This window comes from Myodes glareolus, chromosome 14 (assembly GCF_982192425.1).
Source record: "Myodes glareolus chromosome 14, mMyoGla1.1, whole genome shotgun sequence".
Lineage (NCBI taxonomy): Eukaryota > Metazoa > Chordata > Mammalia > Rodentia > Cricetidae > Myodes > Myodes glareolus.
This window is the reverse complement of record NC_142039.1, coordinates 33,338,301-33,356,746: the sequence shown is the minus strand read 5'-3', so window position 1 is coordinate 33,356,746 and position 18,446 is coordinate 33,338,301. Positions and strand designations below refer to the sequence as shown.

At 39.5% G+C, this 18,446-nt stretch overlaps 1 pseudogene; it reads right to left on the bottom strand.

The window, feature by feature from the left end:
- Nucleotides 1–4,158: 4,158 nt before the first annotated feature.
- LOC125417559 (guanine nucleotide-binding protein G(i) subunit alpha-3 pseudogene) lies at nt 4,159–5,211 on the bottom strand (annotated as a pseudogene).
- Between the last annotated feature and the right edge of the window lie 13,235 nt (nt 5,212–18,446).

The following is an 18,446-nucleotide window of genomic DNA, read 5'->3' as shown; positions in this document are numbered from 1 at the left end:
GAGTAGAGAACCTCGCCAGAAGAGTCCTGATTGATTGATTGATTGATTGATTGATTGATTGATGTGGAGAGATTTACCCTGATTGTAGGTGGCACTGCTGGTAGCATCACAGATACCAATGATAAGACAGATGGAAAATCTTACCTTTTACTTGCTCATCCTTCCCTCTTTCCAGGAATTAATCAGCACCTGTTGGGACTGGTGCTGCTCCTAGACTGTTATCAGATGCAGAGTATCCAGGATCACATATGGGACTAGAATCCAGCAGCTCTCAAAGAACCATTCTGGCTTCCAGTACCAGATTTGGACTACTGAGGCAACCAGCATCAATGGCCAAGTAATTAATGGGTTCTTAGCTCTCTTATGGTTCTGCTATTGTTACTATATTCAAGCTGATGTAATTATTACACACACACACACACACATGCACAGGCACACACAAGTGCACACGTACATCATATATAATGTCATTGGTCCTGTTCCTCTAGAGAGCTATGATTAGTACACCTGTAAAAAATTGCAAAACCAGAACAGCAAAGTACTGGGCCCAGCAATGCTGAGACTTGCTCCCCAGACTCAGTGTTGTGAGCTGAGTCATTATATTCCCTGGGATATTTAAGGATTCCAGAGCCCTGCTTCTGTCAGCTGAATAGAAAAGAAAGTTCTAGGACAGAATGAGCTGTCTTGAACTGCAGCAGTCACTGGGTCTAGCTGGAAGCAGAAGCTGGCTCTCGGTCAAGACTATAAAAGGATTGTGTTTGGAATCATGTGTAGCTAAGGAGCTGCTGACACTGCAGAGCCGCACAGAAGATCTCTAGGTTGGTTCGAACAGTACAATCAGGAGATCTCTTTATAGAAGTCAGTTTTTCTTTGGGAGTAGAAGGTGCCAGGTTAGAGCAGCTCACTATCCCAAACCTACAAGTCTCTGTGTCCTTCATTCTGTGTTTCACCAAGGAGAAGAATGTTGAGTGTGATGGGGCCCTGGAGGGAAAACAGAGGGTAAGAGTTTGAGGGGGTGGAGGAGCGCCAAGACAGCTTGTTTAGAAATGAGTATTCCAGCTTGGAAAGGAAAAAAAAAATCAATGCTGACTGCTGTGCTGGGAAGCTAATGGATTATTTGAATAAAGCATTTGCTAGTTTAAACAAAACTAGGGGAGGCATGGTGGTTTCCAGCTAGCCTATATTTGGTCAGTGGAAGGAGGTGGAATCTGTAATCAGCCTGAGAGATCTTCTTCCATCAACTGTTCCAGCCTCTCGCATCACATATCTCACTAACTCCTGTGTAAGAGGTAGACTTACAGGGAATTGGAGAGATCTTTTAGCATCAACAGTTCCAAGCTCTACCATCACACATCTCACTAACGCTGTCATGTTAATAGCTCATTTCTCTCTGCCTGGAGGAGTTTATGATAAGAATGCCGGAAGGGTATGCAGCAGAAGGGAGGAGAATGGAAGAGGAGCATAAACTAATCTTTAAATTGTATAATCATGTTCCAGCAGTTTGACTTCATCTGCTTTAAAGGTTTTTCTAGAACAAACAAAACTCATAAAGACTGACAGAGTTGAGAGAAACCTTGAAAAAAAAAAAGATCTTTAGAACCATATCTACTTAAGAGTCTAGGTAAGACCATATTTATCCTGAAATAAGGACTGATAATATCTGAGAAAAAATTTCAGTTGCATAGTAATTCATACACCTAACAAGATACTCAGCATGTCTGAACAAGGAATGGAAAAGTATTAGAAGAAAGGTATTCAAGAAAGAAGGAATTTTTAATTTTTTTAAAATTAAATTTGGATTACCTATTATTTTAGATGATTAGCACCATTACATTAAATCTAAAGTATATAAACATCAAGAAAACAATATTTCACCTGTTCTCAGTTCCATATGATTCTGTATTAGAGAATATAATAAAGGAAAATAAATTCAAAGTAACTAAGCCTTAGCAACCCCTATACTGTGGGCATTAAGTTAACCACCCATTGAAACCAATACTTTTCCCTCCCATGTTTTCCTAGTCCTAAAGCAATGTTTGTTAGCAATTATTTGGACTGTGTGTGTAGGTATATAATTTTCCAAAGCATGTAAAAATTAGAAATCTAAATAGTTGCCAGTCATGGCACTGAACAGCTGTGGCTTGCTTTCTGAAACAGTTCTGCTGATCACCAATTCGCTTTTTTTTAATGAGTAGATGGTAATATCAAAATATGAAAGAAATACAACCCCAAAAGATTGAGCCTCAAAAGGCTCTGCTCAACCTACTGATTTGAAATCCTCAAAAATGTATTCTCTTTGTTTATCCTGTCCTTCAGTGGTCCGCTCAATATTTAATAACATTTGCTGTGTATTGTTCAGAAGGACTCTAGTTACCTACAAAAGTAAAACAAACTGGAAGCTGAATTGTGACAGCATATAACTTATACACAGATAGGGCATGAATCCCTCCATCCTAGACTAGATAATACAACTAAATCAAGGGACTGGATTTCCAGGGAACTCCCACCTGAACTCACTTTGAGACAACTGTAAAGCCTCCTCAGCAGCGGAAGACAGAAACAGAAGATGGGATTTCTAGAAAGGACTGCTGAGTAATCCTGGACCCCTTAGTCACCGTTTTTAATACTGCTGCCAACTGTAATAGATTCAAATCTGTACACATGACAAAGTGGGGACATGTCTCAAAATATAAGTTGCAGCCAAAGAGCATACTGAGAATGACTTCTGCAGCACACATGACTACAATAAAATCAGTGGCAAACGGGGACCTGCTGCCACATTTACAAAGGAAAAGTATGCACTGTTGATATACTTTAGGTGTCTCCTGGCAACAACAATGAAGACCACAAATAAAAATGAAAATAAGGGGCACCTTAAGCAAACTCCCTGAGACTGAGACAAACAAGCAAGAATATAAGTGATCCAGTAGCAACGCCATCGGTTCTGATTTTGGCAATTTGCATTTCCAGGTGAGGGCTGTCTTGGGTGTGTCTATATCCAAGCTGATTACCCTGTTATTTCAGTGTTCATCAAGTAATCAGTATAAACAAGATTAACCTAGCTATAAGCTTAGAAATAGAGCTAAACTCTTACTACTGAGCTATCTAAAGTAGTGACTTTTTAGAAAACATCATGGTACTTTAAACACGACAGTCATATAAGTTCATTCAGAAGAGCTATATTTCTGTAGTCCCAATAAACAGGAATACTCTTAATTATGAAAATATTATACCCTGACCACACCAGAAGTTAAAAACAAGCAGTCCCTAGTAAGAGGAATATTTCCAAGATGATTTAGCCACAAGGTGTGCACAGTTAAGACTGTTCTCATAAAGATTCTTCTGTAAGCAAGTGAGTTTAGTAGAGTTGTTCTTCTCTTGGAAAGAAAAAAAAACTTATAAATTAACTGTCAGTGATTATTTTGAATGAGGGAGAAAAAATAATCTAATATTTAAGTTTTGGAATGAGGCACCTCTGTAGCATGGGGGCCGGCTTGTTGGGGTTTCTGTCCCGCCCAGTACCCCACAACCAGCAAGTCCCAAAGAAAATCACACGGAGTCTACATTAGTTTATAAACTGATTGGCCCATTAGGTCAGGCTACTTATTAGCTCTTATAACTTATGTTACCCCATTATCCTTATCTACGTTAGCCACATGGCTCAGTACCTTTTCCAGTGGGGCAACTTACATCTTTCCTCTCCGGTGGTCTGGGCAGAACTGCTGAGGGAGCTTCCTGCTTTCCAGAATACTCCCAGTCTCTTTGCTCCACCTCTACTTCCTGTCTGGCTTTCCCGCCTATACTGCCTGCCTGGCCAATCAGCGTTTTATTAAAATATGATTGACAGAATATAGACAATTCTCCCGCATCACACCTCAACTTCAATATGCCCTGAACACTTTAGATTATAAAATCCAAGTGATGCCTTGATGAGCCAACCATATTTTACAGTTGTTTCCCTTCTAACATCTGCCTTGAACATTTCATGCCAATTAAACATACCCCAATACAGAGAATTGTGCTAAAGAGTGCTAAGATTTTTCTTGCTGCTTCCCTTCCCAGGTACCATGATGCTTGCAGCTCTGCCAAGAGACAGAGATGTCTCAGTGTTGTAGTAACTTTTTCTCAGACCATTGTCTCAACAAACTCCACATTCCTTCATTCCTTTGTGCTATTTTGAACTATGATGTCTGTAACAAAATCAAAACCAAACTGCACATTTTGGTGTTTGTGGCACAAGTGAAGTGGGCGTACATCTCCCTGGTATCTTTTGTTCTGTTCACATCTTTAAACTGGCCCTGAATGTAAACTATCCCTTCATATATCTTGGAGCCTGATTTTTTTTGCATCAGACTGTTAGAATCCTCTTTATTTTTTTCTCCTCAAAGGGGTCTTTCTTATTAAGGCAGGGAATGGTTGAAGCCTCTGTAAGCAAACTGTTACAAATGCTATAAACACTTTCACACGTGGATGCATTTGGTTCATTTCCACATCCTCTGCCAGAACGAGGTCATGCTCACTGAGTGCTACACAGAAGGTAATTGTTCTCACTCCCTCAAATCATTTAGATTTTTGTTAACCTACAAACATTATGAAGTGTAGCTGTCTGAAGGTGAAATGTGTCTCTACAATGCCTGTAGTCTTCACACTTGTCCAAAGAATGTCTCGATGTGTGCGAATGCAGCCGGTTTGGGATATTCTATCCAAATTATTTCAGTAATATGAAATAGAATCATTGAGTTGATACTCCATGGATCTACTGAACCATGATTACGTACCATCTCACCATAACCATGTATGTACCGTCTCACCATAACCATGTATGTAGAGGGCATGAGTTCTTTGTGCTCACAGATAAGTACTAGGGAAATCAAAGATGTTAGGGACACGGGCTTGTCTCTTCAATGGAAGGGATGTATACAGCTGTTTTCCTCCCAGAAGACTGGGAACCGCTGCAGTTAACATGCTGGTGAGCTTTACTATTTGTCAGGCCAGTCCATGCATGAACCCCCCAGACTCTTACTCTTCTCTAAGATTTTCTCACCCAAGACTGTTTCCTCGAGCATTGTTTCTGAGTCAGGAGTACCCATCTTTAGGGGCGATGTCACATGTATGCTGTAACTTGGTGACCTCTACACTGTCTGTATGACTGAGACGGTACCTGATCCTCTTTTGGGAACATAAGCTGCCTTCGGCTTTATTTGTGCACATGGGATCGAGATGATTGTTACTAGGAAACTTTTTTCCAAAGCTGTGCTCTACTAAAATGTCTAAAAATAGTAGGTAGTTGCCCGATGTTAGGCTCTAGAAGTTTGACCAGTACTGGGTAGCTGTGCTGAACCAGATTTCCTTCTTGCCTCACACACATCATTCCTCTGCCAGATGTACTGTTTGCAAGAACACTGCACATGTAATTCTGCCTGCTAGTCCTGCGGTAATGGCTCCTTCTACAACACTGTCAGCTAAAGCAGATAACGACTGGGCATCATGTGCTCTGGCAGTCTCCCAAATCAACCTTTTAGCACCCATGCCTCCCGTGGCTGCAGTGCTGGACTATATAGTAGGGCTGTGGAGAAGTACTTTATGTTGTTCAGTCTTTCTCTGAATAACCATCCTCGGGAATGACTCTCATCTGTTCCCGCCTTTTACCAGATTCGCTAGCACTGAACACCAGTAACTTCATTCCTTTGGTCACTTCCTCCACATCCTTCCTTAAGCTGACATTGACCACACTGCTCTGCTCTACCAGCCAGGCACCTTGTACTGAGCCAACATGCAGCCCACGATTGCAGAAGGAGAGGGTTGCATTCACACAGAGTGGCGGGGGGAGCAGCTCTGCCTTCTAAGACAGCATCTTCTGCTGGGAATTATTTTGTTTTTAAAGAATTTTTGAAAGACGATGCAAGACTAAGAATAGAAAATATTCAGAGTTTTTAATTACTAGAACACAGTTGATATTCATTGAAAACCTACTGTGTGTCGTGTGTATTCTCATGGTCTATCTCTTTCCACTCTGGATATAAATCCTACCTTTTATACGAAAGGCACCGACTAATACAAAAACTGCAAGCAACTAGGGAATGCTGAAAGTGAGAGGACTTGGTCTGCTCCAGGGAGAAGCATACTAATTGATTATCCAATACCAAATGGTCAGCCCTGAAACATACACACAAGATTATACAGACTGAGCACGTGTATTTATATATTTTGGAATATGTAATTAAAGAAAACAGAGGCCATGAATTTGAAAGAAAGCAGGGGGATTACATGGGTGTTTGGGGAAAAGAAAGGGCAAGGGGAAATGATGCAATTGTATTGTGGATCCATCACATGTCTGCTGCACAAGGCTGCTAGCCATGATGTAATTGTGTTATAACCTCATTTTTTATTATTACAAAAAGAACCCATTAAGGAGATCAAGGATACACAAATTGTTGAGGAAGAAGTTAAAGTATGACTATCTGCAAAGGATCTGATAGTATACATAAGCTACCTCAAAAATTCCACCAAGGAGTTCCTATGTATGATAAATACCTTCAGCATAGTGATGCGTGCAGACATGCTGCTGAGAGTTCTCCATCTTGTGCAGGCCACAGGAAGTGGCTTGAGACACTGGGCAACATCTTGAGCATGTATGAGACCTCAAAGCCAACCTCCACAGTGACACACTTGCTCCAGCAAAACCATACCCACTCTAACAAGACTACACCTCCCAATAGTGCCTCTCACTTTGTGGGCCATTTTCTTTCAAACCAATACAGTAATGATGCTTAATGATATTCTGCTATTCTCATAGATTTGTGTCTCGCCCAATTGTTATCAGAAAGGCTTCACCAAGCTACTGATCAAAACATGCAGAGACCCACAGCCAAATATTAGGTGAAGTTCAGGGAATCCTGAGGAAGTGGGGGGAGTTTAGAGTTGGGAGGATTGTAGGAGGCAGAGGGGTCAAAACCACCACAAGAAAATCCCACAGAGTCAACTAATCTGGGTTCATAGGGGCTCAGGGAAACTGAACCAACAACCAGGGAACCAGCATAGGACTGACTTAGGCCCTCTGTATATATGTGTAGCTTGGTCATCTTGTGTGACTTCTATTAGTGTGAACAGGGGCTGTTTCTCACTCTTCTGCTAGCTTTTGGGACATTATTTTTCATACTGAGTTCCCTTGTCCAGATTTGATATGAGAGGAAGTACCTAGTCTTATTGCAACTTGATATCCATGGGAGGCCTGTCATTTTCTGCACAGAATGGAGGAGGAGCGGGGAGGGCAGAGGAGAGGTAGGGGAAGAGACTGGGGAAAGAGTAAGAAAGAAAAAACTGTAGTCAGGATAATAATAATTAAAATAATAATATATTATATAGATAATAATAATAATAAATCATTTTTTAAAAATAATAATAAAATTCCAGTCAGTGGTGGCACATGTCTTTAATCCCAACACTCAGGAGGCAGAGGCAGGCAGATATCTGTAAGTCTGAGGCCAGCCTGGTCTACAGAACAAGTTCCAGGACAGCCTCCAAAGCTACACAGAGAAACCCTGTCTTGAAAAACCAGAAAAAGGAAGGAAGGGAAGAAATAGGTACCCGACCAGACTGCAGAGAGGGAGTCTGAGATGATGCTTGACTAAACAGGACTGTGCTTGTTGTTCAGTAAGGAATGGTGACAGAAAGATGTGCTCCTAGAGCCAAGATACCAGGCTGAGGACGCAAAGGGAGTATGGAGTCGTGAAAGTCTTACAGAAGCTTCCAGATGGAAAACACAAGCAAGTCAAGAACGAGGCAAGAACTAGACTGCAAGGGCCCTGCAAGCCACATGGGAAGCAGTGGCCTGTGTCCTGAGGAGCTCAGGAAACTGCTAGAATCCATCAAGCAGGAGTGATGAGAGGCAAGGAGAAATTATCATTTCTGTCTCCTGACTGATTATTATTCCTTAAGTTCAAGGGACTGTTGTATTGAAGACAGAGAGATCAAAGAAGAGAGTTCAAGAAAGAAATGATAAAAGCAGAAAAGAATCATTCCCTCATTTCAGTCTATCAGGAACATTTTCAAAGCATGAGAACAGTCCTCTGAGAGTACGGGAGACTACAGATGATGGGTGTTAAATAAACAATGCAGAAGAAATCAGAGAATATTCAGTGACTGCAGAAAAATAAAAGAGGAGAATTTCTGAAAGATTTTGTGATTATCTTGTGTCTAAGAAGAACTGTAACTGACTCATAGCACAATTACTGCCCCTAAAAAGATCCAGAGGCTGACAAAACACAAAGCCCCTCAGAGCCAAGCCCTGTGCTCAGAAAGGTCATCATTTGGTTGCTCGGTTGATTGGTTTTGACCCTGGTCAGTTTTCATCTAAAGTACTATTACACAGATAGCTATCTAGCAAATAGGAGTCTTTCTTTAGCATTTGAAATTTTTAATTAAAAAGTAGCTGCATGTTGAACAAATTCAGCATTGATGAGATAGTGTGATGGTTGTTTGTACTGTCTCTTACTTAATAGGAAACTATGACTTTAAGTGACTTGCCTAAAGCTGTACACATAAGTTGGTGGGAGTTTCAAATCTATGCCAATTCCACTTCAAAGCCTGTGACTTTAATTACTATATTACCATATACCTGTTAAGTAAAACCTCTTGATAATTTATATTCTTTAGGCAAATATTATAAAAATGTTTGTTGGGAGATTCCACGGTAATTTTAGATGTTGAAAGACCATGTCTGTGCTGCTATTTGGCTAGATATATGCTTCTGATGTGAATTTCCTGGGTAATTCAAAATAGAGATCTATACCACAGATATATAACAACAGCATTTTTCTATGTGTGAGGGTAATCACACTATACTATGTAAGTATTAAGGCACTTACTAAACGCAGCACCTTCAGTTAAATTTGGAGTTTTCTCTTTGTACCTGACAGAAATTTATATAAGTAACCGATGTTACAGGAGAATTAGAAGTCTCCCATGTTTCTAGGCTAGTTTAAAGACATGCAGACATTCCTAAGAATCTTACTTTGGGGGGGGTATATATTGTCTGTTTGAATGTAGGTAGAACAGACTATCCTTAGAGCCCCTCAGAGGTGTTTGGTTTGTTTAAAATTTAGGATTTCATCATAAGAGCACTGCGGTATAAACTAATATGTAGTTACAGCAATCATCAAGGGACTTAATAACACATACAAATGTATGTATTATATTTGGAGTTTTCAATAGATCTATTAATGATTCTTGAATAATTTTCATATTCTTTTGTGTTGTATTTTGCTATGCTTTAATCAATCACTTATGTAATTTAGTTTTCATGTGTAGATATTATACAGGACTGTTCTCTAAGCCAAATGGACATCATCTCCAAGAGTTTGACTGCACCTACTCACAAAAGACCCCATAACAACTGGGTTTGTTGACTGTTGACATTCCATCACAGAAGAAAGAGATTGGGAGGTCATAGGACACACAACTGAGTATCCAACCAATCCCTCCCAACCAATTGTATGCATTTCTACCTTAATTGCATGTGGCTTCTAGGGCTGTAGGAGGAGCAACAGTCTTAGAAGGACCAATGGAGGGGACTCCACCTACAGAGCCATTGGAAAGTCATCTTCCCTGCTGGGTGCTGACCTTACAGGGTAGCTTCTATAAAGCCACCTATGCTTCTTCCAATAACCTCTCACCAATTGCTTTGTAAATGAACCTAATAAAGTCATGGCTTTCCTCAGGTGATCTTTGTTGGAATCAGACTTTTGTTTATTATTGGAAACTTAGGATGGGGGCTGTGTGGATATTGCCTTGTCCCCTCCACCACCACCATTCTCAGAGAAAATGCTCACAACAGTACCTTAAGAAGTATTTATACATTCTGGAGCTAGAGAGACAGCTTAGTGCAAGCTTCTCTTGCAAAGGACTGAAGTTTGATTCACAGAACCCAAGTCATATGGTTTACAACTACCTAAAACTACAATTCCAGGTGGATCCAATTTCTCTTGGTCCCCACCAGTACCTACACTCACATGCAGAAATGCACACACATACATTTGATTTAAAATGACTTTAAAAATTGTAAAAATTGAGTATCAGTATAACTTTTTTGAAATCTTTATTGTTAGTTATCTGTGCTGGTTAGTTTTATGTCAGCTTGACACAGGCTAGAGTTATTTGAAAGGAGGGAACATTAATTGGTAAAATGCCTTCATAAGGTCTGGCTGGAGTTCATTTTATTAATTAGTGATTGATAAGGGAGGGCCCAGTACATTGTAGGTGGTGCCGTCCCTGGGCTGGTGGTCTAAAGTTCTATAAGAAATCAGACTGAGCAAGCCATTAGGAGAATGTCAGTAAACAACACTCTTTATGGCCTCTGCATCAGCTTCTGCCTGCAGGTTACTGCCTTGTTTGAGTTCCTTTCCTGACTTCTTTTGATGAAGAATAGTGATATGTAAGTGTAAGCTGAATAAACCCTTTTCTCCCCAAGTTGCCTTGGTCATGGTATTTCATCACAGCAATAGTAACCCTAACTGAGACAGTTATCCCTCTCATATCTCCTCCTCTATCCTGCCTTCCTATTCCCCAGTGGGTATTATAATTTGCAAAAGCAACCCCAAAAATTCTACCAAGGAACTTCTACAACTCAAAAACACCTTCAGTAATTAGCAGGATACAAGATTAACTAAAACAAAAATCAGTAGCCCTCTTTAACACAGATGATAAATGGACTGAGAAGAAATCAGAGAGACATCACTCTTTACTATAACCACAAATAGCACAAAATATCTTGAAGTAACTTTAACCAAACAACTGGAAGACCTGTATTGTAAGAGCTTTAAATTTTTGAAGAAGTAAATTGAAGAAGACTCTAGACAGTGGAAAGATCTTCCTTGTTCTTGGATATGTAGAATTAACATAGTAAAAAAGACAATCTTACCAAAAGCAATTCAATGCAATGCCCATAAAAATCCCAGAAAAATTCTTCACAGCCCTCGAAAGAATATTATTCAATTTCATACAGAAAAACAAAAACCCAGGATAGCCAAAACAGTCCTGTACAATAAAGGAACTTCTGAAGGCATCACAAACCCTGACTTGAAACGCTACTACAGAGCTACAGTACTGAAAATAGCCTGGTAATAGCATAAAACCCGACAGGAGCACCAATGGAACCGAGTCAAAGACCCAGATATCTCCACACACCTTTGAACACCTGATCTTTGACAAAGCAGCAAAAAATAAAAATGGAAAAAAGAAAACATATTTAACAAATGGTGCTGGCATAACTGGATATCAACATGTAGATGAATGAAAATAGATCCATATTTATCACCATGCACAAAACTCAAGTCCAAATGGATCAAAGACCTCAGTATAAAGCCAACCACACTGAACCTTGTAGAAGAGAAAGTGGGAAGTACACTTGAGTGCATTGGCACAGGAGACCACTTCCTAAATATAACCCTAGCAGCACAAACACTGAGAGAGACAATTAATGAATGGAACCTCCTGAAACTGAAAAGCTGCTGTAAAGCAAAGGACATGGTCTACAGGAAGCAGCCTACAGGGGAAAAGATATTTACCAACCCCACATCAGACAGAGGGCTTATCTCCAAAATATACAAATAACTCAAGAAATTGCTCAACAAAAGAACAAGTAATCCAATAAAAAATGGGGTACAAACCTAAACAGAGAACTCCCAACAGAGGAATCCAAATTGGCTGAAAGACACGTAAGGAAATGTTCAACATCCTTAGTCATCAGAGAAATGCAAATCAAACAACTCTGAGATTCCATCTTACACCTGTAAGAATGGCCAAGATCAAAAACACCAATGACAACTTATGCTGGAGAGGTTGTGGGTAAAGGGAACACTCCTGCATTACTGGTGGGAGTACGAATTATTATAGCCACTTTGGATATCAGTATAGCGATTTCTCAGAAAATTAGAAAACAACTTACCTCAAGACCCAGCAATACCACTCTTGGGTATATATTCAAAGGATTTTCAATCATACCACAAGAACATGTGCTCAATTATGCTCGTAGCAGCATTGTTTGTCATAGCCAGAACCCGGAAACAACCTAAATGCCCCTTGAACAAAGAATGGATAAGGAAAGTGTGGTACATTTACACAATGAGTACTATACAACAGAAAAAAAATAATGACATCTTGAAATTTGTGGGCAAATAGATGGATCTAGAAAACACCATACTGAGTGAAGTAACCCAGACCCAGATGTGCTCACTCATAATTATAGACGTAATTTCATGTCTATAAAGCAAAGAAAAACAAGCCTATGATTCATAATTCCAGAGAACCTAGACAACAATGAGGACCCTAAGAGAGACAGACATACATGGATCTAATCTACATGGGAAGTAGAAAAAGACAAGGTCTCTTGAGTAAGTTGGGAGCGTGGGTACCATGAGAGAGGGTAGAATGGGAGAGGAGAAGAAGAAATGGAAGTGGAGAAAAATGTATAGCTCAATAAAAACAACAAAACAATAATATTTTAAAAAGATGGAGTTAGAGAAACAGGGATTTTTGTGGTCACTAGAACATATGCACAACTGTTCTAGACAGCTTCTTTGATAGCCAACATTTGTCGAGATGTTTAGGTTGAGTTCTACACACAGTCTCTTTATAGTTTGTCGTACCTCAGGCAGTACATTGCTTGAGAAGTGTAGTGAAAAGAGAGAAGAAAATACACAAGTTTAATTGAGCCTAAACTTTCCTTCTTATCCACAACAACTGTATGCATATGTTGGGTTTACATTATTTCTTTTTCTTGAGAGATGCTCACTAATTGGAGAACAGGCTTGGCCTAAATAACATTTTGACGTGTTCACATTGCAGTGGGTAATTTCTGAACACTAAAGCATTGTGTTTGCAGTTGTCCTAGGAAAACCATGCCAAACTGTCCATTTTCCTCCTGTGAGATTTCACTTGTTTGCATCTTTATTAAGCTAAAAAGAAAAAAAAAGATATATTGGATGATTGCCACATATCTTTGGAACTAAGTATTGTATATTGAAACAATTTTAACATGCAATAAAAACTCAGCAATTGAACATATATGTTAGTGAAAAATGCATGTTTTTGTCCAAAAGGCAAATGAAAATCCTGATTTTATACACTAATATATTGTTACCAAAAAAAATTCAAGACATGATTCATTGTTAAGCCTATCTTTATTTGTAGCTTTTGCGGAAAAGTGGTTGTTAGTTCCAGCAAGGTAGGGAAGAGTTTTTAAAAGTATCTTTTGCTATCCATGCATACATCAGCAATCAGTGTGAATGAGCTAGGGAAATGCAGAACTACCAAGTCATCAAAAAGTCAGATGAGTCTTGAAAATAATCGTGATGTGTATATTCTAACCTTCCATCTGTTCCATAGGAGTTAAAACTCAAGCAAAGTAGATTCCAACGTCCCAAACCCTCGGTATCGTTTCCATATATGGATATCTCCCTGTGTAGAGTAAAAGCACATTGAAAAGAAGGCAGGGTTGGACAGCTGGGTCCTGAGTGGACAAGGTTGCCACCGTGTCAGGAAAACCAGGTGACGTGAAGCTAATGCATTCTAGAGCACCCAGGTCTTTCCTGAAGCGTACATTTGCCAAGCTGTTAACAAACAGAAACGCAGCAATGAAGACAATAAGAAGCTGGAGTCCCCGACGCTTGTACCTTGGAGTACGGTTAGGATAGCCCTGCCTGGTGAATTTGGGGCAGAGGCATCAAGTGTCACTAATGGATGAAGTGAGTGACAGACACTTCATGTTTGGAACTCCACATTAACATACCAACAAAACCTTTCACCTAATAGGCTCTGAATCAAAAAATGTAAAAGAAATCAAACTACTAAACCAAAAGAAAAGTGTTAAGTACTGACAAGATTGCAATAAAGCAGAGCAATGACTTTCTTTGACTTGCTTTATGAAAGATAACTTCTTTTCCTCTTGTTTCTGGGTTTTTATATTACCACTTTCTGTCTCTTAACCCCCATTTCTTAATTTTAGATTAAATGTATTTATTGAACTGAACTTCAAAAGCCATGCCATGATTAGAGTTTGTTTTATTTTGTTTTGTTTATGTTTAGATTAAGTTGTCAGAGCTGCATTCTGAGGAATTTGCTGTGAGTCCAGAAAGAGATGAGTAAAGCCACATTTGTGGCAAGTGTCTTCAGCAGCTCAGCAGCTCTCCAGCCAGTAAAGCCCAGTTTATTCATTAAACCTTCAGAGACATTCCCATATAAAACCAACAACATGGTGTTGAAGAAAATTACAACGCATCTGATGATGAAATTTCTGAAATAGGAAATCTGGGACCCACTTGAGTAAATCAGCCACAGAGAGTGTGGAGCTCAAGTAGATTTAAGATCCAAGTGGAGAACTGCACTTTGAGATTTCTATCCCAGCATCTTAGCCAGCAGAACTAGGTCTCAATGCACATGGTCAATAACTATTTTAGAATGTCTTCAACATTCCTCGTCACCAAGGACATGTAAATTAAAATTACTTTGAGATACCATTTCAACCCATTCAGCACAACTATCATTAAGAAATTTGAGCTGGTCAACATCCCTAGTCATCAAAGAAGTGCAAATCAAAACAACTCTGAGATTCCATCTTATACCTGTAAGAATGGCTAAGATCAAAATCGCTGATGACAACTTATGCTGGAGAGGTTGTGGGATAAAGGAAACACTCCTGCATTACTGGTGGGAATGCAAGCTGGTACAGCCCATTTGGATGTCAGTATGGCAATTTCTCAGAAAACTAGGAAACAACCTTTCTCAAGACCCAGCAATACTACTTTTTGGTATATATCTAAATGATAATCAATCATACCACAAAGACATGTGCTCAACTATCTTCATAGCAGTATTGTTTGTCATAATCAGAACCTGGAAACAACCTAAATGCCCCTTAACCAAAGAATGGATAAGGAAAATGTGGTACATTTACACAATGGAGTACTACACAGCAGAAAAAATAATGACATATTGAAATCATATTGAATGAGGTAACCCAGACCCAGACCCAGAAAAACAATTATTATATGTACTCACTCATACATGGTTTTTAAACATAAAGCAAAGAAAACCAACCTACAAATCACAGTCCCAGAGAACCTAGACAACAATGAGGATCCTAAGAGAGACATACATGGATCTAATCTACATGGGAAATAAAAAAAGACAAGCTCTCCTGAGTAAATCGGGAGCATGGAGACCATGGGGGAGGGTTAAAGGGGAGGGAAGAGGAATGGAAACGAGAAGAGAAAGAGTTATAGCTCAATAGAATCAATAGTTTAAAAAGGAAAAAAGAAATATGAGCTGAGTGGTGCTGGTATATGCCTTTATTTCAAGCACTCAGAAGGCAGAGGCAGGGGGATCTCTGTGAGTATGAGACCAGCGTTTTCTACAGAGCAAGTACTGGGACAGCCATAACTACACAGAGAAACCCTGTCTCAAAAAAAAAGAGGAGGAAGGAAGAAGAAGAGGGGCATGGGTAGGAGAAAGAGGAGAAAGGGGAAAAAGACGGAGGAGGAGGAAATCTGACAACAAATATTGGAGAGGATGTAAAAAGATAGGAACCATGTTTCACTGCTGCCAAGGGTGCAAATTAATATAGTCATTATGGAAATCAGTTTGGATAATCTTACAGTACATAAAAAATGCCAAGTAATCATGTATTACACCCCTGAGAATATATACACCCGGAGAACTTCATATCTTACCACAGAGCTATTTGCACATACATGTTACTTGCGCCTCTGTTTACAATTGCAAGAAAATGGAACTAACCTACATGTGCATCAGCAAATGAATGGATAATGAAACTGTGGTACCCATATAAATGGAATATTATTCTATTATGAAGTAAATATGAAATCTGCAGGAAAATAGAGGGACTTAGATTGATTATATTAAGCACAGTCACACAATCTCATGGGGGGAACATGCATTCTTTCTCATATGTGAAGATTAGTCTATACTGTATTCTTGTTTATATGTAAAACTGTAAGTGTAGGTACAGAATAACCTTTAGAAATAACCAGTAAGAAGGCCTCTCTCGGTAGCGGCTCTCCACAGTATCTGAGACAGTGGTATATTGGGGTTCTTGTGGGTGTCAAGTTCCACAGGGACAGTGCTCTGTTGTCATCTAACCCTTACATCAACCCTATGAAGTTTCTTAACCTCTGCTTTATGGTTGCATAAACCAGGGCTTAGTGAGTCATACCTTGCCCCATAGTTACACAGACAGTAAACTGTTGAGTTAATATTTAAACCAGATGTTCTGACCCCAGGGTGAGCTCTTCACTCTCACATTGTGCTAGATTTCCTCACGCTATAAGGCACAGAAAATATATTAAAGTTAATTAGCCCCACCATTATGACTTGACTTCTAGCATTACAATATCATTACTCTTTACTGTTTTTATTATAAACGCAAAATATTTCAGCTATGTTATTCATTAAGTAGGTTTTCATGAGGTAGCCTGGAAACCTAACTGCCATTTATAATAGTGTATTGAAATGTGGCCTGAATTTTGAACAACTAACCTAAAAGTAATTTTGAATGGTAGTTTCAAGTTTGGAAATGTCTGCTTGTATTAGCAATATTGGTTTTTAGTTATTTAACTAAAGATATTTAAAAGATTTTAAGAAGCTATTTACCTGTTGCTTTGTACCCTGGGACTAACCTCTAATAATATGAACACAAAATCAAAGGTACTCACCCTCAGTACTCATTCAAGTACATACATATTCAAATGGACACAGGCTCGCTTGGATTGAGGAAAACAAGCACAGATCTGTAAATTATTTCCTATATATGCAGGGCACATTCAATCCATCCCTGTGCATACTGACAGGCACCCTGGATCTCCTCTGTTCTTATTTCTACATGAACTCTGCAATGGTTTGGATTTTTAATGTCCCCCAAAAGTCTATCCATTTAAGGCTTGTTTCCCAGGATGGTACCACTGAGCGATAGCGTAACTGTGAAGATGTCTACCAGAAGATATTATGTAGTTGTGGCCTTGAAGGGAATTATGTCACCCCACCTTTTTCTTAATTATCTTTTGTTTCTCATGCCCATGAGGTGAATGATTTGCTTGACCACACAAGCACATCAGCTCAAAGCAGGAGTGGCCATCAATCATAGACTGTGAGACAATATATACCTTTTTCCTTTATAAATTGACTGTCCATGTTTTCTGTTACAGTATCACAGAAGAACACAGCTCCTGCTCACTGTGCCCTTCAGAATAACATCACACGTACTCAGGTCCTGGGCCCAAGAGAACCTCACTTTCGATTTCTAAATTGGCAAATTGTGACCTGCCTAACCTTGGGCATTCTGAGGTTTTAACATTGCTAAACTGCACACCTTACTAGTAAAATTCTAAAAACTATTTGTGGAATTGCTGTGAGTACTTACAGAGTAGCAAATTAAAATTAAATGAGTTCTGAGATTGGGAATTTCAAACATGCCTGAACATCCTGGACCACTTTCTTGAGTTTAAATTCAATTATCTTGTTTCCATTGTGGCTTGAACATGGTGATGGGAAGTGGTTTGGTATAAAAATTTTTTGGAGTAGGCCAGCAAAAAAGGCTAAACAAAGCCGAGCTGTACTGTTTTGCCACACAATCCCTCTAGGCTGCATCACTAGTTGAGATGACAAAGAATAATCTTTGGTGATATTTGTTCTTTATTCCAAATATCTCAGACTATATTTGGTTTGTATTCTCTTAATAAATAATAAAAAACAAACAAGCCTCTCTTTTTCTCTTCCCTTCCTGCCTCCCTGTTCGACCTCTGCTCTCACTATGCAGACAAAGCTGGCTGCAAGCTCTCAGAACTCTGTTTTCCTCTGCCCCCCTAGTACTAGGATTAAAGCTGTGCACCACTACAACGACCAGGTAAACAAGGCTTTTGACATGAGTCATATTCTACCTATGCCATTATTGACTACTTTTCATGTGATTTTCCATGAGATTTCAGAGTAGATTAAAGATAAAGGAAATCATGGTTAGTACTAAGGGCTTGAGCCTGGAGGACTGAGGAAGAAGCACAGGAAGCCGAAAGGGCTGATAGATTCCTTTGCCTTTGCTCATGAAAAATCCAGGAGAGATCACCAAACCTCTCATCTACTTTCAAGGTTTGGGTTTCATATTGAGTGTCTACAGAGAGACATGCTGATGGGAAAGAGAACCACTGTGATGTTAACATGAACAGCCTGACAGGATCTAGTCTCACCTCGCTAATCCTCTGCTGATCCTCCAGATGTGACCATGAGGGATAATAGAGGTGAGGTTAATTGAGGTGGGGAGAGGAACCCTGAATGTGAGTAGCATTATTCCATGGGCTTGGGGTCTTAGGCTGCATAAAAAGGACAAAAAAAAGCAGAAGATCAGCATTCATCAGTCTCTGCTTCCTGGTATGAATGTCAAT